Source organism: Symphalangus syndactylus, chromosome X (genome assembly GCF_028878055.3).
Source record: "Symphalangus syndactylus isolate Jambi chromosome X, NHGRI_mSymSyn1-v2.1_pri, whole genome shotgun sequence".
NCBI classification, from domain to species: Eukaryota; Metazoa; Chordata; class Mammalia; order Primates; family Hylobatidae; genus Symphalangus; species Symphalangus syndactylus.
In genome coordinates, this window is record NC_072447.2 from 106,989,963 (window position 1) to 107,013,981 (window position 24,019).

Consider the following 24,019-nt stretch of genomic DNA (forward strand, 5'->3'; position numbering starts at 1 on the left):
CTAAGTACCTTCAAATAAGAAAAAATAGGGTGTTGAATTTTTTATGTAGCCCAAACTGTAATGGGAAATTAGAAGAAAAATTCCTAGAATCATACATCATGTTCTCTTTTCTAACTTTCTTCCTTCAGTCAACATACTGTATGTGAGATTTACATTTATTGTTGTCTATAGTAATAGATCATTCATCATCATTGGTGGATGTTGTTACATCGAGTGGATATTTCACAATAAGCATATCTGCTGTGTGGATTTTTTCTAGTTTTTGACATTATGAATAACAGCGTTATGAATGTCTTGTACATATCTTTGGATAAATATTTATTTTTCTTTCTTTTGGGTGTGTACCTTCCCCAGACCTAAGAATGAAATTTCTGAGTTGTAGGGTGTGTGTATGATCAGCTCAGTCAATATTGCCAAGCACATTTTCAAAGTGGTTATTGAATTTATATTTTCACCAGTGCTGTGAGAATTACACAGCTTCCATATCCTCACCAACACTTGGTGTTTTCTATCTTTTTAATTTTCTTTTTCTGGTGTAGGTGTGGTGGTATCTCATTGTGGTTTTAATTATACTTTAATTTCTCATTAAGTCTCTGGAGTTTTAAATCTCTTTTCTCTCTTTGTTTTTGTTTTTCAATTTACGTATTGAGTATCCCTAATCTGCAAATCCAAAAGCCTCCAAAATCTGAAACTTTTTGATCATTGACATGATGCTCAAAGTAAATGCTCATTGGAGCATTTTGGATTTTGGATTTTCAGATTAATGATACGCAATTTGTATTTGCTTATTATACTGGATCTTTGGTTTGTGGAGTTTACATTCTCAATTTTGCTGATTGTATCCCCATTGTGCTGTTACTTACATTGCTCTGGCCCCTCCTATTTTCTGTAAATTAGTAGAGTTAGAAGCTTCATCCAGTTCAGGATTTTTTGGCAAGAGTACCTCAGATGTGTTACATACTTCCTGTATCCATACACCAAGTCTTAGTTCAGGCTGCTTTACCAAATTACCACAGACTAGGTGGCTTAAATAACAAACATTAATTCTCATGAGTCTGGAAGCTAGAAGTCTAATCAGGGTGCCAGTATGGTTGGGTTCCTGGTGAGGATCCTCTTCCTGGTTATGTCCTCACATGGCCTTTCCTTGGTGTGTGCATGCAGAGAGCAAGTAAACTCTGTGTCTCTTCTTATAAGGACACTAATCTCATAATGAGGGCTCCACTTTGATGACCTAATTATTTCCCAAAAGTCCTATTTTTAAATACTGTCACACTGGAGATTAGGGTTTCCACATATGAGTTTTGGGAGGACACAAGCATTCAATTCATAGGCATACAAGGAGCCTCATTGTGTCTGATTGTCACTCCTACCTTGACATTAAGATTGAGCACTGGGCTCAGGTGTTGTTAGACTGATCCATCTATTATGAAATTTCCCATCTGCTTTTTACCTCATGATTTTTTACAATCTCTGATGTTTACCAAGATCTGCATTTCATTAAAAATTCTAAAATGATGATGTTTAGATACTACAGTTTCTTCTGCATTTATCAGCTGGACATTTTCTATAAGAGAAACTCCCCCCCGCCCCGAGCCCCTGCCAACTAGTAGGCTTAACTGAGGTATGGCACACACAGGAAGGAAAGGACAAATATTTAATCATTTTGCAGTATTTCCAGTTTTAAGAATAAGTATTGTTTCTGTAGGATCCTCCACAGATTAGCAGTAAGTTGGTTTTGTTTGTGTTTTTTCTTTTAGAGTGTCATCACGACTCAGAGATGTTTCTGTATGTGATGTGTTTTAACTCACTGTAGGCGCTAATGTTTTTGATGCTTAAATTGTTCTTATTTGGTCTGTGGAAGTCCTATCAGATTGGCTTCTGAGTCTTTTTGAGATGTTCGCTGATATGATCATTCAGTCCAGACTCATCTGATACAGCTTGACCACAGATTTGGATTCAGCCATTTTTCCTTGTGGGTAATATTTTTAGAGGACTCAATCTGGGTACTAGAGTTCTTCATTGCTACTGGGTTGGCCATTGTTTCTTAAATTTTTCAGTGCATCAGACCAGTAAATAGGTGTATTTTTAAGAGAATATATATGATCAGCTTCCATCCTGGGCTGCTACTCTGTTCCCTTATAAGTAATTATTTTTATCAGTTTTTGTTTTAACCTACTAGTTTAAAGAATATAATAGAATATTATATGGCTGTTAGTTTTCTCTTCTCCTCAGAGGTAAAAGGTGGCATATTCAACCTCAGTCAAGTTTCTAGAGGCTCAGAGGTGTGGAGTATTTGAGACATCCCTTCCAAGGTGAAGGATAAATACTTGCACCTGGCCTCTCCTACAACCAAAAAAGAGGTACACCATCTGGTGGGCTTCTTTGGATTTTGGAGGCAACATACTCTTCATATGGGTGTGTAACTCTGACCCATTTACTGAGTAACACAAAAAGCTGCTAGTGTTGAGTAGGGCCTAGAACAAGAGAAGGCTCTGCAACAGGTCCAGGCTGCTGTGCAAGCTGCTATGCCACTTGGGCCATATGATCAAGCAGATCCAATGGTGCTTGAGTTGTCAGTGACAGACAGGGATGCTGTTGGGAACCTTTGGGAGACCCCCATAGGTGAATGGCAACACAGGCCCTGCCATATTTCCTAGATAACTACTGTTCTTTTGAGAAACAGCTCTTGGCCTGCTAATGGGCCTTAGTAGAGACTGGAAACAACCAAGTTTTCACGTGACGTGAGCTGCCCACCATGACCTGTGTGTTATCCGACCCACATAGCCATAAAGTTGGGTATGTACAGCAGCACTCACTCCATCATCAAAGGTAAGTAGTATATATGAAATCGAGCTCAAGCAGGTACTGAAGGCATAAGTAAGTTACATGAGGAAGCAGCTCAAATGCCCATGGTCCTCATTTTTGCTACACTCCTTTCTTTCTCTCAGCCTGCACCTACAATCTAAGTTCCCTATGATCAGTTGACAGAGAAAGAGAAGTTTGGTTTACAGATGATTCTGCATGATATGCAAGGACTACTCAAAAGTAGGCAACTAACACTACATCCCCTTTCTGGGATGTCCCTGAAGGACAATGGTGAATGGAAACTCTCCCAGTGGGCAGAACTTTGAGCAGTGTACCTGGTTGATCACTTTGCTTGGACAAATGGCTGGACCTGCCATTTCTATATATACTGATTCATGGACGGTGGACAGTAGTTTGGCTGCATGATCAGGAACTTGGGAAAAACATGATTGGAAAATTGGTGACAAATTTGGGGAAGAAGTACTTGGATAGACCAACACTTACACATTGGTAATCAAGTTTTCAACACATAAACTTTAGTGGATACATTCATACTGCAGCATTCTGCCCCCGGCTCATAAAATTCATGTCCTTCTCACATGCAAAATATTCTGACTCCATTCCAGTAGCCCCAATGTCTTTACTTGTTCTGGCACCAGCTCAAAAGTCCAAAGTCTCATCCAAATCAAATATGGATGAGACTCAAGGCATGATTTATTCTGAGGCAAATTCCCTCAAGCTGTGAGCCTATAAAATCAAAACAAGTTATCTACTTCCAAAATGCAACAGTGAGACAGGCATAGAATAGATATTCTAATTCCAAAAGGGAAAAATAGGCAAGAAAAGAGGAGTAATGGGTCCCAAGTAAGTGCAAAACTGAACAGGGCAAACAATGTTAAATCTCAAAGCTGGAGAATAATCTTTCTTGACTCCATGTCCCACCTTCTGAGCACAGTGGGGTATGGGTTAAGCCCCCAAGGCCTCAGGAAGCCCCACCCCTATGGCTTTGCTGGGCTTGGCCCTTGCAGCAGCTCTCATGGGTTGGAGTCTCCTGCCTGCAGCTCTTCCAGGCTGGGGCTGCACACTGATGGGTTTACAGGTTCATGGTCTCAGTGGCAACCCTATGCCTGTGGCTCAACTAGGCATTACCCTAGTGAGAACTCTATAGTGCCTCTGCCCCTGCAGCAGGTTTCTGCCTGGGTCACAGAGATGTCTGATACATCCTTTAAAATCTAGGTGAAGGAAGCAGTGCCCCCACAGCTCTTGCATTCTGCTCACTTGCAGAATTAGCACCATATGGGAACCAGCAATGCTTACAATTTGCACCCTTCATAGGAGCAGTTAGGTCCACTTGAGATACAGCTGGGGCTGCCAGGCAGCACTGTACTAGAATGCAGGGATCACAGTCCCAAGATGGCTCTGAGCAGTGAGCCCATAAGGGATACCCCAGGCCTGTCCCTTGAAATCATTCTGCCCTCCTAGATCTCTGGACTTGTAGGAAAGGGGCAACTTTGAATATCTCTGAAATGCCTTCAGAGTCTTTCTCCAATGCATTGTCCTGCCGAACAGCACCCAGCTTCCTTCTTTCCATGCTAATCCCATTATCGGAGAGTTGCTTGGCTGCACCTTCATGCTTTTTCATTCTTTATATGACATGAATGTGAATTTTCCAAATATTTATGTTCTGATTCCCTTTTTTTTTTTTTTTTTTTTTTTTTTGAGATGAAGTTTCATTCTTGTTGCCCAGACTGGAGCGCAATGGCGTGATCTCGGCTCACTGCAACCTCCGCCTCCTATGTTCAAGCAATTCTCCTGCCTAAGCCTCGCAAGTGGCTGGGATTACAGGCGCCCACCACCATGCCCGGCTAATTTTTATATATTTAGTAGAGATGGGGTTTCACCGTGTTGACCAGGCTGGTCTTGAACTTCTGACCTCAGGTGATCCACCCACCTTGGCCTCCCAAAGTGCTGGGATTACAGGCATGAGCCACCACACCTGGCCCTCTGATTCCTTTTTAATTATAAATTCCAAATTCTGTCTTTAAATCATTTCTCTTTTCTTATATCTTACTGTATGCAGTTACAGATGCCACACAGTTCCTCCAATACTTTGCTTAGAAATTTCTTCTGCCAGATACTTTAGTTCATCACTCTTAAATTCTGCCTTCCATAAAGCCCTTGGGCATCAAAACAATTCAGTCAAGTTCTTTGCCAATTTATAACAAGAATTGCCTCTACGCCAGTTTCCAATAATCCTAATTTTCATCCAAAACCTGGTGAGAATGGCCTTTACTGTCCATATTTCTAGCAGTGTTCTGATCACAATCACTTAGGTAACTCTAAGAAGATTCAGACTTTTCTTACAGCCATACTCTTCTTCTGAGCCCTCACCAGAATTGCCCTTAATGCTCTATTCATGGCAATGTAGGCTTTTGCTAGCTGGTTCCTCCAAACTCTTCCAGCCCCTATTACCCAGTTCCAAAGCCACTTTCACATTTTCAGTTATTTGTTGTTTCAAAACCCCACTTCTTCAGTACACATTTTCCTAATCCATTTTTGTGCTGCTAGAACAATGTCACAGACTGTATAATTTGTAATGAACAGAAATTATTGGCTCACAGTTCTGGAGGTTGGGAAGTCCAAGATCAAGGGGCTGGCATCTAGTGAGGGCTTCTTGTTGTATCATCCCGTGGCAGAAGGGCAAAGAGAGGAGGAGAGACAGCAAGAGGGGGAACAAACTTGTCCTTTTATGAAGAACCTACTCCCACAATAATGGCATTAATCTGTTTATGGGTGCAGAATCACCATGACCCTAGACATCTTAAAGGTCCCACCTTCCAACACCTTTATATTGGGAATCAGGTTTCCAACAAATGAACTTTGGAAGACACATTCAAACTATACCATTGTGGATACCAATTAGAAGCAAGTCAGTAACTCCAGCTCACACACAATGAGACAGATTATACAAAGGAGTAAATAACAAGAAACAAAAATCATTGGGTGCATACTTAGATTCTACTTATGACAACATCACTAGGCCATTTCTCCTTACTGATTACTGGGAATGTTTCCTATGTCATGATAATTAGACTCATATAATTTAATATTATAATCTAATTTAATATTACAATTTTATAATGTAATTTTAATATAATATATTTAATATATTAAAATTAATTATATTTAGTTAAGTAATCATTTGATATTCTATATCATATAATTTAGTATTACAGTTTTAAAGTAATATAGTTCATTATATAAATAAATTAAGCAATACCCTGGGCAGTACTGCATGTGAGCACTGAGAGAGATTAGAGCATTCAAATTCCTGGTGGCTTCAGGACACAATGCCTTAATGAAATTTCAGTTTCTATCGCTGAGCAGGCATTACAAAGCAATTTGTCTGATTTATGTAACTGTTCCTAAATTCACATAATTTAACCTAAATTATACATTAAATAATAGGCTACTTGAATAAGTGTTAAGATGAAAAAAGATGCAAATTAGAGCATTTCTTGCTCATACTAGTTTTGTCAACATTAATTTTCTACCCTCCAGGTAATCTGTTCCAGAAGAAACATGTGTTGTTCTGACTGAGCCCCTGCCTGTCTGTCACCTTAAGAGCCAGTCAATTCATATGGTCCCCATATCAAAGTCTCCTGTGCCCAGGGAGAGGATTTCATTTCAACCATCACCATCACCACCATCATCATCATCACCAACAGGGGTTGTTGAGTGAGCATCTGGGGAGGAGAGTAAAATGATCAGTTCCAAAGCCCTGGTGGCCAGTCATCTACATAAGAAGTCACTGGGCATAGGCAGTGTTTCTCTCACCTTCTTTCATTCTTGTCCCTGTTTTGGAGGACTTTTAGACATGTTCTTCCTCACACATCCTTTCTGCCAAGAATGTAAAATTTTAATACCACATGTAAAGTGGTAACTGTTTATGTACTGTGGTACTTTGCAGGACCACAAACCATTGTAATGTCTACCATCCTCCTTACCATCAAGAGCCAATTTTCAGCCCCTTGGGCATAATGTCGCCTCTGTTGACAATGCATGAAATACTGTGATGACAGCAAAGGCTGGGCCACATTCCTGCCCCTTACTTGATGTGTGATGCTGAAATCCTTTCTTACCCTCTGTCAGCTTGCCCTTAGTCATCTGTGAAAGGAGGCTCACTATGTCTTCCTTACATAATTAGTCTATGGTGTAAATAAGAAATCTTATACAGCATATATGTCACCTAGTAGGACATCAACAAATGCTTATACTGACCCACTTTTCACCTCCCTCCTAGAGAAGTAATGACTGTTACCTAAGCCAAACAGCACAATTGCCATAGAGTCTACCTGGAAACATACCAAGCAGTAAGAAGTTAAACCTACTCACATTTGCATTATGAATGAGGCTTTGGGGACTATTCCTGTGTTGCAGGAGGGCTTTGATGAGAGACAGAGCGAGCAAAGGAGATGGATCAGTGAACAAAATATATGGAGTGGACATAAAATGAAGCTTATGCTTAGCCTTTTAATATACATAGGAATTTTCCAAAAAGAATTGGCAACACATTCTCCAAACTGTTTCACGAATGAGTCTAAAGAATGACATCTGTTTGGTCATCTAAAAAATTAGGAGCTTTAATTTTTAAGAAAGGAAAACCAAAATGGTGATAGATCCCCTTTGCCCATAATTACAGCTCTAGAATTCTCAGATGGTGACTCAGCAAGAGTGGTAGGAGGGAGTAGGGACCTAGGCTTGATGGTTATCAGCCAGAGCTTCTGGAATTTTCCACACATTATCAGAAATCTTGTGTATTCATCACTATCTGGGATCTCTAAGCCCCAAGATAGGAAGCCCAGTCCCTCTCTGAGACGGAGAGAAAGCTGTACCTGGGAGTGTGTGTTTGGCACGATAGAGTTCGAGCCCTAAATACACAAACAAACACAACGTTGTTGTGTTTTAGCCATAGACACACACACACATACAAGTACACCCACACCTACTATGTCTAGGGTCTAGGCAATTATTTCAAACTGCTTCTTCTCCCATGAGCAATATGTTTTGTACATATTCCAAAAACAGTAGGTGTATGTGTACATGTTTTTGTCAAACCATGTACAATTTAATCTTAAAATTAGTACCTCAGTGGTTTTCTCGATTATAACATTTCAAAAAGTAAAGATATGTATTTATAAAATGAAATGTATATATATGGAGAGAGGAAAGAGAAAGTGATAGAAATGATTACTACAGTGAAGCACATTAACATATCCATCTATTCACGTAGCTATCATTTTTTTGTGAATGCACTTGAAACCTACTCTTACCAAATTTACAGTGTACATTATATTACTATTAACTATAGTCATCATGCTGCATATTAGATCTCCAGGCTTATTTATCCTTCATAGCTTCAATTTTATACCTTTGAACAACATCTCCCCTCTTCTCCCCATCCCCACTCCTGGTAATGACAACTCTATGCTTCTATGAGCTTGACTATTTTAGATTCTACATGTAAGTGAAATCATGCATAATTCTTCTTTCTATGTCTAGTTTATTTTACTTAGCTTAATGTCCCCCAGGTTCATTCACGCTATCACAAATAGTAGGGTCTGCTTTTTAAAGGCCAAAATAATATTCCATTGTGTGTGTGTGTGATCATATATATACACACACACATATATACATATATAATATACAATGTAATATATATTATAATCACACACGTATATATACATACATGTATATATTCATATATTCATATACATGTATATATATTCACATATATATTCATATATACATGTATATGAATATATACATATATGTAGTTGCATATGAATATATGTATATGTATATGAATATATATACATGTATATGAATATATACATGTATATATAATCACACATATATGTACATACATATACATATATATTTATAATACAATATTCCATTGTGTATATAAAGTCCTTGATATAAAATGTGATATTTCCATATAACCTATGCACATCCTCCCATATACTTTAAATCATCTCTAGATTACTTATGATACCTAATACAATGTAAGTGCTATATAAATGTTGTTATACTAAATTGGTTTTAAAATTTGTATTTTATTGTTGTATTGTTTTTATTTTCTTTTCAGAATATTTTCAGTCCAAGGTTGGTTGCATTCATGTATGCAGAATCCACAGATACAAAAGGTCAACTGTACTTATTTATTTAATTCTCACCACAACCTATGAGAAGGCTCTATTGTTGCCTGACTTTAGAAAAAAGGAAACTGAGGTACAGTGAAGACAGAGTTAGCAAGTGCCAAGGCTTAGATTTGAACACAGGCCGTGTGGCTCCCGAGTAAATTCATCTATCCAGCATGTGCTGCTGCCTCTCAAATGATGAGAAAAATCTTGCTTTTTCAGGCTGGGCGCGGTGGCTCACGCCTGTAATCCCAGTTACAGGGATCATCTGGTGATCTCAGTGATAGATAACACCAGGTAAGCAAAGTGTGGAGTTTGCCTAATGGCTCCTGGACTGTTTGGTATATTAATACATTACAGGAAAGCCAGGCGCAGTGGCTCACTCCTGTAATCCCAGCACATTGGGAGGCCTAGGTGGGCGGATCACTTGAGGTCAGGAGTTTGAGACCAGCCTGGCCAACATGGCAAAACCCTGTCTCTACTAAAAATACAAAAAGTAGCCGGGCATGGTGACGCATGCCTGTAATCCCAGCTGCTTCTCAGGTGCTGAGGCAGGAGAATTGCTTGAACCTGGGAGGCAGAGGTTGCAGTGAGCCAAGATTGCACCACTGCACTCCAGCCTGGGCAACAGAGCAAGACTCCATCTAAAGAAAAAGAAAAATCTTACTTTTTCATCAGGGCACAACACAATAGAACAGTGGGTTAAATTGTGTCCCCTCTGATTGGAAATGTGTATATTAAAGCATTTCCATTTGCTCTTGACCCCAAATCTACCTCACATTTATAGATTTATCTCTTACCTCATCGGTAAAGTTTAGGTTGGGGTGTTAACAGTGTAGAGGAGTCCCTCCCAGAGAGCAGAGTGGTTATCCTTCATTACCCCAACCTGTAAAGGCTTTTCAGACCTTCGCCCACCCCTCTTAGTCTCCAGGACACTGTGAACGTAGCAGCCCAGACCCCACTCCGCTGCCTCTCTCCTCTGTCAGTCACCTCCTGCTGGCCCTGCCCCACGTTATGCCTTCCAGCCAGCGACTATCAAGGGGCAGTAGAGCTACCTGGTGTTCCATCATATGGATGCCCCAGAGTATGTTGTTGTTGTTGTTGTTGTTTCACAGTCCTCTTGCACTTTTAAGTTTTTTTCAGGCAGAATTTGAATCATTCGAATGATTCCATAAAGGTTCATAAGCTAGGTTTTTAGGGAGGTATTGTATTTTTTGGTTTTTGTATACACTTCTTTGCAAAGATGTTTGATAATGGAGGCGCATTGGTGCCACCTTGTAACAGAAGCTTGAACTGCAGCCTGAACTAGTGTAAGCTGGAAGGTGAAAGGGAGGGACTGTGGTCCAAACTTACAAGATAGAACTTTCTGGAAGTCTGGGTGTAAAAGGTGGCATACACAGGCAAAAAAAAATACTGAGGGCCTCTAAGCAGGAAGTATAGGTTTTTAGTATGTTAAAGAGAAAGAGGTATGTGAGAGGAACTAAAAGATCATTTTAATGTTTATGCATTGAGACTTGTGGTTAAATAGCTAGAAGCCTATATAAGCAAAAATGGGATCAGACCATTTATGATTTTTGTAGCCCACTTTTACTGTTATTGTGATTACTTTTCTGTGTAAATATATTTTTATGATAACATTTGAAATAACTACAACAAAATTTTAGTGTCATTTTTTTTAGTGGCCAGGATATCATCTCATCATGTGGATGCCCTAAAATTTATTTAATTGGTATCCTAATTACAAAAATTTAGTTCCCTTACTATTTTTTTCTATTACAAACAATAGTATACTTAGCACTATGCTCATATAGATGCAAATATCTTTGTGAGCATTTATTTATAATTTCCTGAAAATGTCTTTTCAAAATCCTTTGAACTATAATATTCTTCAAAATACTATTACTAATTTATATTCCTTATATCACAGTATGAAAATGCCTGTTTTTCCACACATTAAAAATAATGTGAATCATTAATCTTGTCTGCAAGAAATCATTTTTTCATGATTATTTTTATTATAATTTGTTTTTGCTACCTTCTAGAATTCCATCCTATGGATGTGATATTATCAGTTTTACAACTCTATGTTATTCAGTGTTCTGATAGTTCCTATTACTGACATTGTGTGGATGAAATCTTTTCAGAGTCTGTGCACTGCAAAAGGGCACAGTTGCTGTAGCTGTTTGTACTGGTGAGCAGAATTTGTTCCTCCTAGGAGAATTCTGATATTGTGATAACAGAACATGATTATTGTATAAGAGAGAGTTCATGTGTGCCGACAACTACGTTTCCCTCTTCCTTCTGCCCCTTTATGGCCTTATGTCCCATTTGGTCTCTAAGTTCAGGCTCTGCAGTGAAGGAAGGGAATTATCAGGATGACAGGCCTTAACACTGGATCCTCATCAACATCTTCCACTATGTCCTGAAGATAAACTTCTAAAAGAGAATTGTTGGTGCAAAAGGTGTACAGCTATGTAACCCTTTGCTAGGTATTGCCATACTGACACCCATAAAGGTAGTTCCGTTTAGTGTCCCCAAGTAGAGTCATGTGGCCGTAGAGGAATGAAGAAACTAGTAATGTTGACATCTAGTCACACAAGGCAGGCGCTGGACTTTCTCATGGATCAACTCTCAAGCCACTACCATAATTGGAGGATGTGGAAGTGATCAGAAGTTACCAAATTTTGCACAGAAGCAAAACCCAAGGTAGCATGAGGGGAAAGGGGACAGTCATTGCTTGGAGGAACACAGGAAAGAGTTAGCAGATTGGGATATAGCAACAGTTGTATATGTTCATGTTTATATGAAGCAGGTACATCAAATCAGTGTCAGAAGACCAGATCAATATCATATTTTTTAACAGCTTTCTTGTAGCTAAACCTACACACAATATAATTTATGCATTTAAAGGGCATAATTTGATGAATTTTATTAAATGTATAGCGTTGTTCAACCATACCATAACTAAGTTTTAGACATTTCCATCACTCCAAAAAGTCTCATCATGCTTGAATGCAATTAATCCTTGCTCCCACCCCAAGCCTCAAACCACAGATATGCTTGGTGTCTCTGTGGATTTCTTTACTCCAGAAATTTCATGTAAATGCAATTATATAATATTTGGTCTTTTGCATATATCTTCTTTCACTTCACATATGTTTTGAAGGTTCATCTATATTATGGCATATCCATACTTCATTCCTTTTATTGGCAAAGAATAATCATAATATATCACATTTTAAACACATTCATCAATTAGTGGACATTTGGGTTGCTTCCAGTTTTGGGCTATTGCAAATAAGGTTGCTATGTACATTTGTGTACAAGTTTTTATGTAGACAAATGTGTTGATCTTGGGTGTGTACCTAGGAATGGAATTGCTGGGTCGTATGATAACTCTATCCATGTGAGGAACTGCCAGATGATTTTCATGACTGATTGTCTTGAGGAGTACAGACTTAGTTTTTCTTGTGATTAGACTAGTGTTGTAGGTTTTGAGAAAGAATGCCATAGAGTTGAAGGGCCCTTCTTGTCACATCATATCTGGGTTTACATAATGCTCACATGAAGTCACTGGTGATAATGTTTCATCACTTGGTGAAAGTGGTGTTTGTCAAGTTTCTAATAACTTTTTCATTCCCTACTCTGTTCTTTAGGAGAAAGTCACAAAATCAGCCCTACCCTCAGCAATTGGGGTACAAAATTAAGCTTGACCTCAGGGAGAGCAGATAGCTACATATTTCACTTAGAATTATTTGAAAAAGACAATTTTCCATCTCTCACCTATTTCTTTATTAATTCAAACTTTTGTTTATATTGGTATGGATTCATGTATACCTATGTTAAATGCTGGGATATTTTATTGAACAAATGCATCACAATAGAAACTCCAACATCTTGGTATCTGTGGTGCAGACTGGAATATGAGTGCCAAGGAGATTAGAGCACTCAGATTCCTGGCAGCCTCAGGGCACAAAGCTTTAATGAAACTCCAGGTTCTATTACTGAGCAGGCATTAACAACATAGTTCCGCTGATTTACTTAACCTCTCCTAACTTCCTATAACCTGACCTAAACTATGAATTTCACAATAGGTTACTTGGATGAAGGTGAAGATTAAAGGATATACAACTTAGAGTATGATATGATTACAGTTTTAAAAACATTAATATCATCTCTCCCAGAAGAAATACCTGTTGTCTGACTGAGCCCCTGTCTGCCATCTTAAAAGACAGTCAGTTCACATGGTTCCCGTACACAGGTCTCTTGGCCCTAGGGGCAGGATTTCATCATTATCTTCATCATCACCAAGAGGGGTTGTTGAGTGAGCATCCATAAGGGATTGTAAAATGACTAGTCCCTAAGCCTTGGTGGCTCATCATCCACAGAAGTCCCTGAGTACATGCAGTGTTTCTCTGAATAATCCACGGGGGTGGATTATTCATGAGTTTTCCGGGAAAGATGTGGGCAGTTCCCAGAACTGAAGGTTTCTCCTCATTTTAGACCATATAGGGTAACTTCCTGATGTTGTCATAGCATTTGTAAACTGTCATGGTGCTTGTGGGAGTGTCTTTTAGCATGCTAATGCGTTATAATAGCAGTGTGGGCGACCAGAGGTCACTTTCATAGCAATTTTGGTTTTGTTGGGTTTTAGCTGGCTTCTTTACTGCAACCCGTTTTATCAGCAAGGTCTTTATGACCTCCTATCTCATCCTGTGACTAAGAATGCCTTGACCTGGGAATACAGCCCAGTAGGTCTCAGCCTTATTTTACTTAGCCCCTATTCAAAATAGAGTTTCTCTGGTTCAAACGCCTCTGACAGAATCAGGCTCTGGTATGATTAGGGGAGGGTACTATTGGCCTGGAGTATAAAAGCCCAGTACAGGAGGTGTGAGTGTGTATGTGTAGGTGCTCTGGATTAGTTAGTTTGAATATAAAAGGTGTGCTCCTTAGGTGAGTTCTTTGTTAGGACTAGGAATTAGCTAACCCTGGAAGGAGTAGTCCCTCCCCAGTTAGCAAGGCCTCAGATGCCAGAGCATCAAGCATACAAGAAATAAGAAAAAAATGCTAGCACTGTTATCTGTCCTTTGATCCAAACAGAAAAATCTGTCTCACACTGGATACCCACTCTAGGTGGACCATCCAGGAGCCACTCCAAGCTTTGATATGGAGCAGTTCTCAGGTTCCTACTCCTAGAGGGACCTGTAAACCTCTGACATCATTCCTGTCTGGGAGAAATCTCTCTTCCTCTCCCTTCTCTGTGTCCTTAGGGGTCCTCCCTTTCCTACAAGATAATAAGCAGCCCAATCCTTAAGTTTTCATAAAAGATGGAAGAAATACTGGCTTCATGTCTGAAGCTTCTGCTTCTAGCTCTGCCACAAACCATTCCTGAAGCAAGGGGAAGGGGCACCAAACTTGGATCCTTGCTGGAAATGCCACCAGCACCTCAGGGTGCCCACATTGACAGATTCTATTCCTGGCTCTAGCAGTAGGCCTGGTGAGCAATGTCTTTGCCATCTTTCTCTGGTAAGGAATATGTGCTTTGTAGTCACATCCATCTGTGGAGAGAGAATAGCAATACCTCACTAGCAGGGCTGTTGTGTGGGTTAATTCCAACTACTAACATGAAGAATGTAGCACTAGGCTTGGCTAAAAATCGGCTTCATAAATGTTAGCTATCTTTCCTCTTTGGGGCCAAAAGTTCATATGACTCTTAACCTGCCCCCTCACCCAAGCTTCCTTAACCAAATTGCAGGTCAAAATCACTTTGGGATCCCTTTCTAAACCCTCATTTGAAACTCTTTTGTTGGTGAAATAGGACTTCTGTATTGAAGGCCATTCAAGTTATGAAGTTGTAATAATGTGGGCCTCAAAAAATATATACACCAATTTGGCACCAACAGTGTATCCAAGTGTATCCAATTGCTCCTTTATTCCACAAACACCAGGTGTTACCAGCTTTTGTCTTTTTTTTTTTTTTTTTTTTTAACAATCTTATCTGCTTGTTTTCACCAGACCTTTCCCATTGGAAGAATCATATCAGATGGTCATTAAACTTACAGGTTCACAGTGTCACCCCTTAGACTTTCCAGATTTAAAACCAAAACAGTATGACTAGTTGAATTTGAACTTCAGATAGACAAAATTATATACACTAAAACATTCGGATTTACCTAGATGTACTCTATTTTATCTTTCTACTCTTCCAATAGAAGACTCTGTATTGAACCAAGGTGCTCTACACAGTAGCCCCCACTGAGCTCCCAGCAGATGCCAGCATCAGTCATCCATGTAAGTGAGCTTTTTTGGAAGTCCCAGGATGCGTTTGTCTGTACTCAGATGATTGCAGTCCCTGATGACAGATACCACATTGAGCAGAAATCATCCAGTGAAGCCTAGTGAACACACAAAATCCTGAGAGATGATAAATGGCTATTGTTTGGGACGTTTTGTTAAGTAGAAATGAATATCCAAAACGTGGATTTGGTGAACTTTCCTTCTTTTTCTCTAATCTATTATACTGGAATTTGTAGAGATTCTCTTAGCCTTAAAGCCTTGGTAGGACTTTGTTATAAATTTTGCCATAATCTGCATATGAGTTTATGTGTGGATATTGAATTCTGAACATTTCCTCAATTCCTTCTTGAAGGGATTTTTCAAGGGAAAATTTCACAATATATGATTTTCAACCCACTCTTGGAATTTAGAACCTAATTCAAATCCCCCTCCATAAAAGGAGCTTCCACTGCAATCACTCATTTTAAGGAATTCAGAGGCTGTTACTACACGCTACTCCCAAGCCATATGGAAAATCATATCTTCAGCAGGTTGCTTAATGAATATGCTATTGGGACAAGGGATATCTATCACTTGTGAACTGTTTTTCAAAGAAGGTGTCCTGAGATACTTTCTCCTGCTACAGGGATAGCCCTTGGCAAGGAGATCACTTTCCTTGGGTACACAGAGTCAGGGCTCCTTCAGGAGACAGCAGGCAGTTAACTGTTCATTGCAGTCCTTGGCCTTTGTGACTGTCCCAATGCAGCACTGCTGGATGGACTAATCTGTCCAGTTCTGGGGTTCATTCATAGAAAGCCCATGTGACAGTAAATCTAAGTCACATTCTCCAATATCACTTTTATGAGGAATAAAATCAATGTATTATGCTTATTACTTTTTTGTGATTTTTTTAGTTGGTTTAGAGTTCAGGCTAAGAGCAGGAAGGTATTTTGGGGGCTTCTTAAACACGAAAGCATTGTAAAGCAAGACCATAGAAAGAGTTGATGAGCCAGTGAGGCACAGAAAGGGGAGTAGAGCTGTAGGCCTGTTGTAAGACCCATCCCTGAGGACAGAGCAGAATGATTGCTCCTGAAGGGTGGCTTACTATTTAGAGTTTTGAAGGGAGAGGACCTGGGGTGAACAACCCATTTCTCCTTTCAAACTTACCAATCAGTTAAGTCATTCCTGTGATAGAGAAGGAGTGAGTGTGTAGAGAGGCTACATGTGTTTTTGTTTTTTTCTTTTTTTTTTTCATGGATGTCTCTCCACATGGAAAAAGTATCAAAAATGTAGGATAAAAATTTTCCAGGATAACCCGATGTATTATTGAATTGACTAGATGTCTGCCTACTAAATGATTATATTATTATAGGCCTGCTTCCATGAAATAAATTTGAGATTCCTTAAATGACATTTTATGGTATTTTAGATCATTTAAATCACAAATATGATTATAGACATTCTCTAGTTTTCCGCCACAGATGACTAACCACTTAGCATGATGTGTGAGTTTTGCACGTTCACTCTCAGAGGGCTAGCTCATCACCAAGAGCCCTGGGGTACATCTTGGGTCTCTGGATACTGGTGATACTCCTCTACTGTCACTTTTAAACAAAATTTTTGACCACAGGGACCTGCTTTCTTCTACCAAACTGGGCAGAGTTCCCCCAATTGCCTGCGTCCCACCCTAGTTCCTCTAGTGAGTATGCTTTCACAGGTGGTGGTCTAAAGTGGTCTATATGCTTTCAGCTATAGGGAAAGGAGCTATGCAAAGGCATGTGAGATATAGAGGGCAAGTCAGTGCATCACAGTTGCCATGGAAACCTGAAGTCATTATGGGGCTTCTGCATCTTTTAATAGAGCAGAAGACCTAGAATAATATGGCTATGAGAGCAAGGTCCTGCCTTCAGGTGTTTGGGACTCAGCTGAGGTTGTGGGTGCCCCGTGGTGGGGGCTGAACTGCCCTGGGATGAATGAGAGAGATATAGGGCTCTTCTCACCCCAGTGAGTGTCGTGTGTTGCTCCAGGGTGTCCTGTAGCTACTTTCCACGTAAAGGCCAGGCATGGGAGGATGAGACTGGTAATGACTCTCTTTGACCTCAGCTTCCCCCTCTGTAAAATGGGGATAAGAATGCTCACATACAGGATTGCTGCAACCGGGATTGTAATAACACAAATGCAAGCCCATAGCCCTGTGGTTATTGCAGAATCAGGAATACCTGTGTGAGTTGAGGTCACTTCTCATTCCTTTTCAATTTTGTTATTAGAAGATAGATGAGGAGAGGAGAAGAAAAAGGTCCTAGTGAGAAACCCACTGATGACCCTTCTAATTGTTATGATCACTACCCAATTGTATCAGTGTCATTGTTCACTAACCCAGTGCCTAGCAGGGTGCCAGGCACATAGTTACTCTAAGAAAGCACAGTGATTGCTGGATTCTCTTTCTCCTTGTGCAGCTCTTCATGTGGATGTCTAAGCTCATATCAGGTGTCTGAAAGAGGCAGATTCTGAGGATTTGGGTCATGATGGCTGCCAAAGCTTCTACTCCTGACTTAAAGGGCAACAATCCTAGGAGACCACCAGCACTTACATCCCTGGTAGGACATGACACCTGCTTATGGTGAGTTCATAGATCTGAACAAAAGCATGTGGTGGAATAGCTCCTGTGAGGTTCACAAAATAGCTTAAAAGTAAAGAAGCTAGTTTCATCTCATCACTGGGGAAGAGGTTTAGCGGGTGGAATTTCCTTTTATCAGCAGCTGCATGCTTTGAAGTAGCCCTTGACACCCATCTAAGTGATGCCTGCTTTGAAAGCAATGAATTACCCACACTGAAGAAAGAACTTAATCTTAATATGCACTTGTAATAAATACATATTTTTTCTGACTGTATAAGTCATTCCCATGTATCTCCCAGATGGGGGTTGAACTATGCAGTTGGTTAGAAGGTGTCCCTAGCAATTTCATTCATGTATTAATATTTCTCTTTGCAGTCTATCAGTTTTAGCCTCGTCTTACATTTTTTAAAAGACTTTAAATCAGAAAAACAAAAATTGAGGGAATTCCACATGAATTTTAATATCAACTTGTTAATTTCTAGAAAAAAATTTTGACTGGGATTCCACTGAAAGCATAGATCATTTTGGGGAGAGCAGACATCATAACAAAACTGGCCCCATCCAACTCAAGAAGAGAAGAAAAGGCCTAGAGACAATCTACAGGTCAACTCTAGAAAGATCAATCTGTAAAAGAATAGTTATAGTACTTCCAATTTTATATTTGTGGTTAGAATTGAATCAGTTGAATTGTGTTTTTCTTCCTTACCTGATGAATTGTGAGTTCTTTGGTGGTGAGAGAGAGGGAGAGAGCATGTGGATATATCAGTGTATGTACATGCACATATATATATATGTTTATGTCACTGAAGTTGTGATGAGTATCTTTTGTTAGGAACACTTAAGGAGTGTTAATGTGGTCATGTCAGTCTCTTTCAATTCTTCGCACATTTTATGAACCAAATCAGAGTGATTATTCTTTGCTTTTTTTCCACCTTTCCTTGGCCAGCATGGTTACCATGGTGACTCATTGACTACTGTGGGATTTTGTGCAGACTGAGCATCCATGTATGATTCTCGTCTAAATCACTCACACCCAGTTGTCTGTCCACCAGACATAGTATTAGCTTTTGATCTTACATGCAGTTGTTCACTTCTAAAGGGCTCAGAAGAAACTTGCTTTGCTTCTCTGAGGTTAAGCTACATAACATAAGAGGACACTAAGTAACTTAAAAGAAAAAGAAATGGGTTGTTGATATTCTCCTTCCTCAAGCTTTGTCAGGAGGTTAGAAGAAATATTACTGGAATCATACAGCATGCACTCTCTTGTGTCTGGCTCCCTTCAATCAACATAATGTGTGTGAGATTAACATGTATTGTTGTTTGTAGTTGTAGATTATTCATTCTCATTGTTGTAAAGTATTATATTGTTGGATACTTCACAATATAGTTATCTGTTATAAAAACTTAGGTATTTTCCAGTTTTTGATTTATCATGAGTAATGATCATATGAACATTTTTGTTTGTATCAAATAGATGGACATATATTTTCATCTCTCTTGGGCATATACCAAAGAATAGCATTCCTAAAGTCATAGAGTATGTCTGCGTGTGGCTCCATAGATACCACCAAGCAGTTTTTACAGTGTTTTTTTTTTCAATCTATACTCCCACCAGCAGTGTGTGAGAGTTTCACTTAATCCATATCCTCACCAACACTTGATATTTTCCATCTTTTCCATTTTTGTTGTTCTGGTGAGCATGTGGTACTGTCTCCTCCTGGTTTTAATTGTAATTTCTCCAAAGTGTTAAGTCCCTTTTAATTCAAAGAAGGTCCATCCTTTTTTCAACCTTCTACTTAGTCAGAGTTCTCCAACAACACAGAACCACTCATATATATGTGTGTATATATATATATGTATATACATATATGTATATGTGTGTATATATATATATATGTATATACATATATGTATATGTGTGTATATATATATGTATATACATATATGTATATGTTTGTATATATATGTGTATATATACACACACATATGTACACATACACACACTCACATATATGTATGTATGTATATCTGTGTGTATATATATATATACACACACACACACACACACACAGACATTGCAGAGATATTACAGGTTTAGTTGCAGACCACTGCAATAAAGCAAATACCATATTAAGCAAGTCACATGAATTTTATGGTTTCCCACTGCATATAAAAGTTATGTTTACACTACTGTAGTCTATTAAATATGCAAATAGCATTATGTCTATAAAAATAGTGTACTTACCTTAATTTAAAAATATTTTATTGCTAAAAACTGCTAACAATCATCTGAGCCTTCAGTGAATCATTATCTTTTTGTTGGTAGAGGGCCTTGATGCTGTTGATGGCTAACAGATCAGGGTGGTGGTTGCTGAAAGTTGGCATAGTTCTAATAATTTCTTAAGATAAGACAACAATGAAGTTTGCTGCATCCATTGACTCTTCCTTTCACAAAAGATTTTTCCGTAAGCACGTGATACTATTTGATAGCGATTTACCCAGAGTTGAAATTATTTCAAAATTAAGGTCAATCTTTCAAACCCTGCCACTGCTTTATCAAGTTTATGGAATATTCTAAACCTTTTGTTGTCATTTCAATGATGTTCACTGCATCTTCACCAGAAGTAGATTCCATCTCAAGCAACCACTTTCTTTACTCATCCAGAAGAAAAAACTCCTTATCTGTTCAAGTTTGATAATGAGATTGCAGCAATTCCATCACATTTTCAACTCTACTTTAATTCTAGATCTCTTGCTGTTTCCATCACATCTGCAGTTATTCTTCCATTGAGGTCTTGAACCCCTCAAAGTCATCCATGAGGGTTGGAATCAACTTCTTCCAATTCTTTTTAATGTTGATATTTTGACCTCTTCCTATGAATCACAGTGTTCACAATGTCACGTAAAATGAATTCTTTCTAGAAGATTTTTCCATTTACTTTGCCTGGGTCCACCAGAGGAATCACTGAGCAGTTGGCCTCAATAGTGGGCTTAAAGTATTCAGTAAACCATGCTGTAAACAGAGGTGCTGTCATTTAGGCTTGTTGTTTTATTTCTAGAATGCAGGCAGAGTATATTTAGCATAATTTTTAAGGGCCCTAGGATATTCAGAATGGTAATTGAACATTGGCTTCAATTTTAAGTCACCAACTTTATTAATCCCTAAAAAAAAGAGTCAGTCTGTCCTTTGAAGCTTTGAAGCCAGGCATTTTTTTCTACTTTCTAGCTGTGAAAGTTCTACATGGCATCTTCTTCCACTATAAAACTGTTTTCTCTACATTGAAAATATTTTGTTTAGTATAGCAACCCTCGTCAATTATTTTACCTATGTCTCTGGATAATTTGCTGTACCTTCTACATGAGCACATGCTACTTCACCTTGCACTTTCATGTTGTGGAGATGGGTTCTTTCCTTAAACCTCACGAACCAACCTTTGCTAGCTCCAGCTTTTCTTCTGGCTACACTTTTCTTCTGCTGCTTCCTCACGTTTTCTTCCCCTTCATAGAATTGAATAGAGTTAGAGCCTTGCTCTGGATTACGCTTTGGCTTAAGGGAATGTTGTGGCTGATTTGATCTTTTATCCGGGTCACTAAAACTTTCTCCTTATCAGCAATAAGGCTGTTTTGCATTCTTTTCATTCATATGTTCACTAGAGGAGAACTTTCAATCTCCTTGAAAAACATTTACTTTGTGTTCACAACCTGGCTGTTTGGTGCAAGAAGCCTAGCTTTTGGCCTGTCTCAACTTTTGACATGCCTTGCTCACTCAGTGTAATCATTTCTAGCTTTTGATTTAAAGTGACAGACATGGGACTCGTCCTTTCACCTAAACATTCAAAGCCATTATACGGTTAATATAATAGCCTAATTTCAATATTTTTGTGTCTCAGGGAATAGGGAGGCCTGAGGACAGGGAGAGAGACCGAGAAACAGCCAGTCAGTGAAGCAGTCAGAGCACATACATTTATCAATTAAGTTAGTCATCTTGGATAGGTGTAGTTTGTGGTGCCTGCCCCAAAACAATTACAACAGTAACATCAAAGACCACTGTTCACAGATCACTACAACAGCTATTACAATAATAATGAAAAGTTTGAAATATTGTGAGAATTACCAAAATATGACAGACACACAAAGTGAGCACATGCTATTGGAAAAATGGTGCTAATAGACATGCTTGATGCAAGGTTGCCACAAAACTTCTGTTTGTAAAACATACAATATCTGTGAAATGCAATAAAGCAAAGAGATACGCCTGTATGTGTATACACACACACACAAACACACACACATATGTACACACACACACACACAGAGGGTCCTTATTATGGAGTTACATCCCAATAAACCTATCCTAAGTTGAAAATATCATAAGTCAAAAATGCACTTAATACACCTAACCTACTGAACATCATAGCTTAACCTAATTTGCCTTAAACACACTCAGAACCCTTACGTTAGCCTACACCTGGGCAAAATCATTCAATACAAAGTCTATTTTATAATAAAGTATTGAATATCTTCTGTAATTTATTGAATACTGTACGGAAAGTGAAAAACAGTTGTATGAGTACTCAAAGTACAGTTTCTACTGAATGGATATCACTTTGTACCACCATAATATTGAAAAATTATAAGTTGAACCACAGTGATAAAGATTTATTATAAGTAGTTGGCTCATGTAATTATGAAGGCTGAGATTTGTCAACATCTGCAGTAGGCAAACTTGATTTCCAGGAGAGCCTATGGTATAGTTCCTATTCAAAACTGAAGGTCTGAGAATCCGGAGAGTTAATGTTGTAAATTCCAGGCCAAAAGCCTGCTGGCTAGAAACACAAGAAAAAGTGATTTGAATTCATGTCCAAAGGCAGGAAAAGACCAATGTTTCCGTTCAGGAAATGAGGCAGAGAAATTCCTCCTGGTCAGCCTTTTTGTTCTGTTTACATCTTCAATTGATTGGACAAGGCCCATGCACATTAGAGAAGGCAAACTGCTTTACTCAGTTCACCCATTTGAATGTTAATCTCATCCGGAGACACCATCAAAGACACACCAAGAATAACTTTTTTTTTTTTTTTTTTTTTTTAGACAGGATCTCTCTCTGTTGCCCAGGCTAGAGTGCGGTGGCACCATCTTGGCTCACTGCAACCTCCACCTCCCAGGTTCAAGCAATTCTCTTGCCTCAGCCACCTGAGTAGCTGGGATTACAGGCATGTGCCACCACACTTGGATAATTTTTGTATTTTTAGTAGAGACAGGGTTTGGCTGTTGGCCCAGCTAGTCTTGAACTCCTGGCCTCAAGTGACCTGCCTACCTCGGCCTTTCAAAGTGCTGGGATTACAGGCATGAGCCACCATGTCCAGCCCAGAATAATGTTTGACCAAATATCTGGGACCTTTGTTGCTCAGTCAAGTTGACACATAAAATTAACCATCACACATTCCAATTTATTTGCTTAAGATATTTCGCCCTATGGAGTTTGCTTTGTGGATTTTGCTGACTTATATCCTTATTGTGTTGTTTATTATATTCCACTGGCAACTTCTTTTCCTTTAAATTTGTATTAGATTTAGAGTCTTGATCCAATTCAGATTTTTTGGCAGAAGTACCTAATATGTGGTGTTGTTTATTCCTAAAGCATTATACCATGAGGAGGTTAATTGTATCTAGTTTTCTCTCCTCTTACGATGTTAAGATTGATCACTGGGTTCAAAAGTTGTTAGATTTATTGATTATAAAAATTCCCATCTGCGTTATACCTCAGGTATTTTGCAGCCTCTACATGTGTATAAGTCCACATTTCATTAAAAGTTGTAGCAGGGTGATGTTCTAATTCTATTTTTGGCATTTATTAGCTTGAATTATTCTATAAAAGAAACATCCCCTCATCGACTATAGGTTACTATGGTATGCATAGGAAAATAAGATGAATGCTTAATTCTTTTGTTATATTTCTACTTTTCAAAATAATGGGTTGTTCTCCTAGGATTCTTCAAAGGGGAGCAATGAATTGATTTTGCTTTGTCTTCTTTTGTTCTATTCTATTATTAAAGTGTTTTCATAAGCTCTAGATGTTTCTATATTTGATGTGTTTTAACCTATTGCAATATTTTTATTG

General features: G+C 38.8%; 1 protein-coding gene across 4 annotated transcripts in view; it reads left to right on the plus strand.

Annotated features, from left to right (window-relative positions):
* Window positions 1–24,019, plus strand: part of RAB40AL (RAB40A like) — a 121,422-nt gene that overhangs the window by 15,186 nt on the left and 82,217 nt on the right. For all 4 annotated transcript variants that reach the window (XR_010119751.1, XR_010119752.1, XR_010119753.1 and 1 more), the window contains exon 4: window positions 17,741–17,904. The gene's annotated coding sequence lies outside the window, so the exon portion shown is untranslated. The remainder of the gene's footprint in view (window positions 1–17,740; window positions 17,905–24,019) is intronic.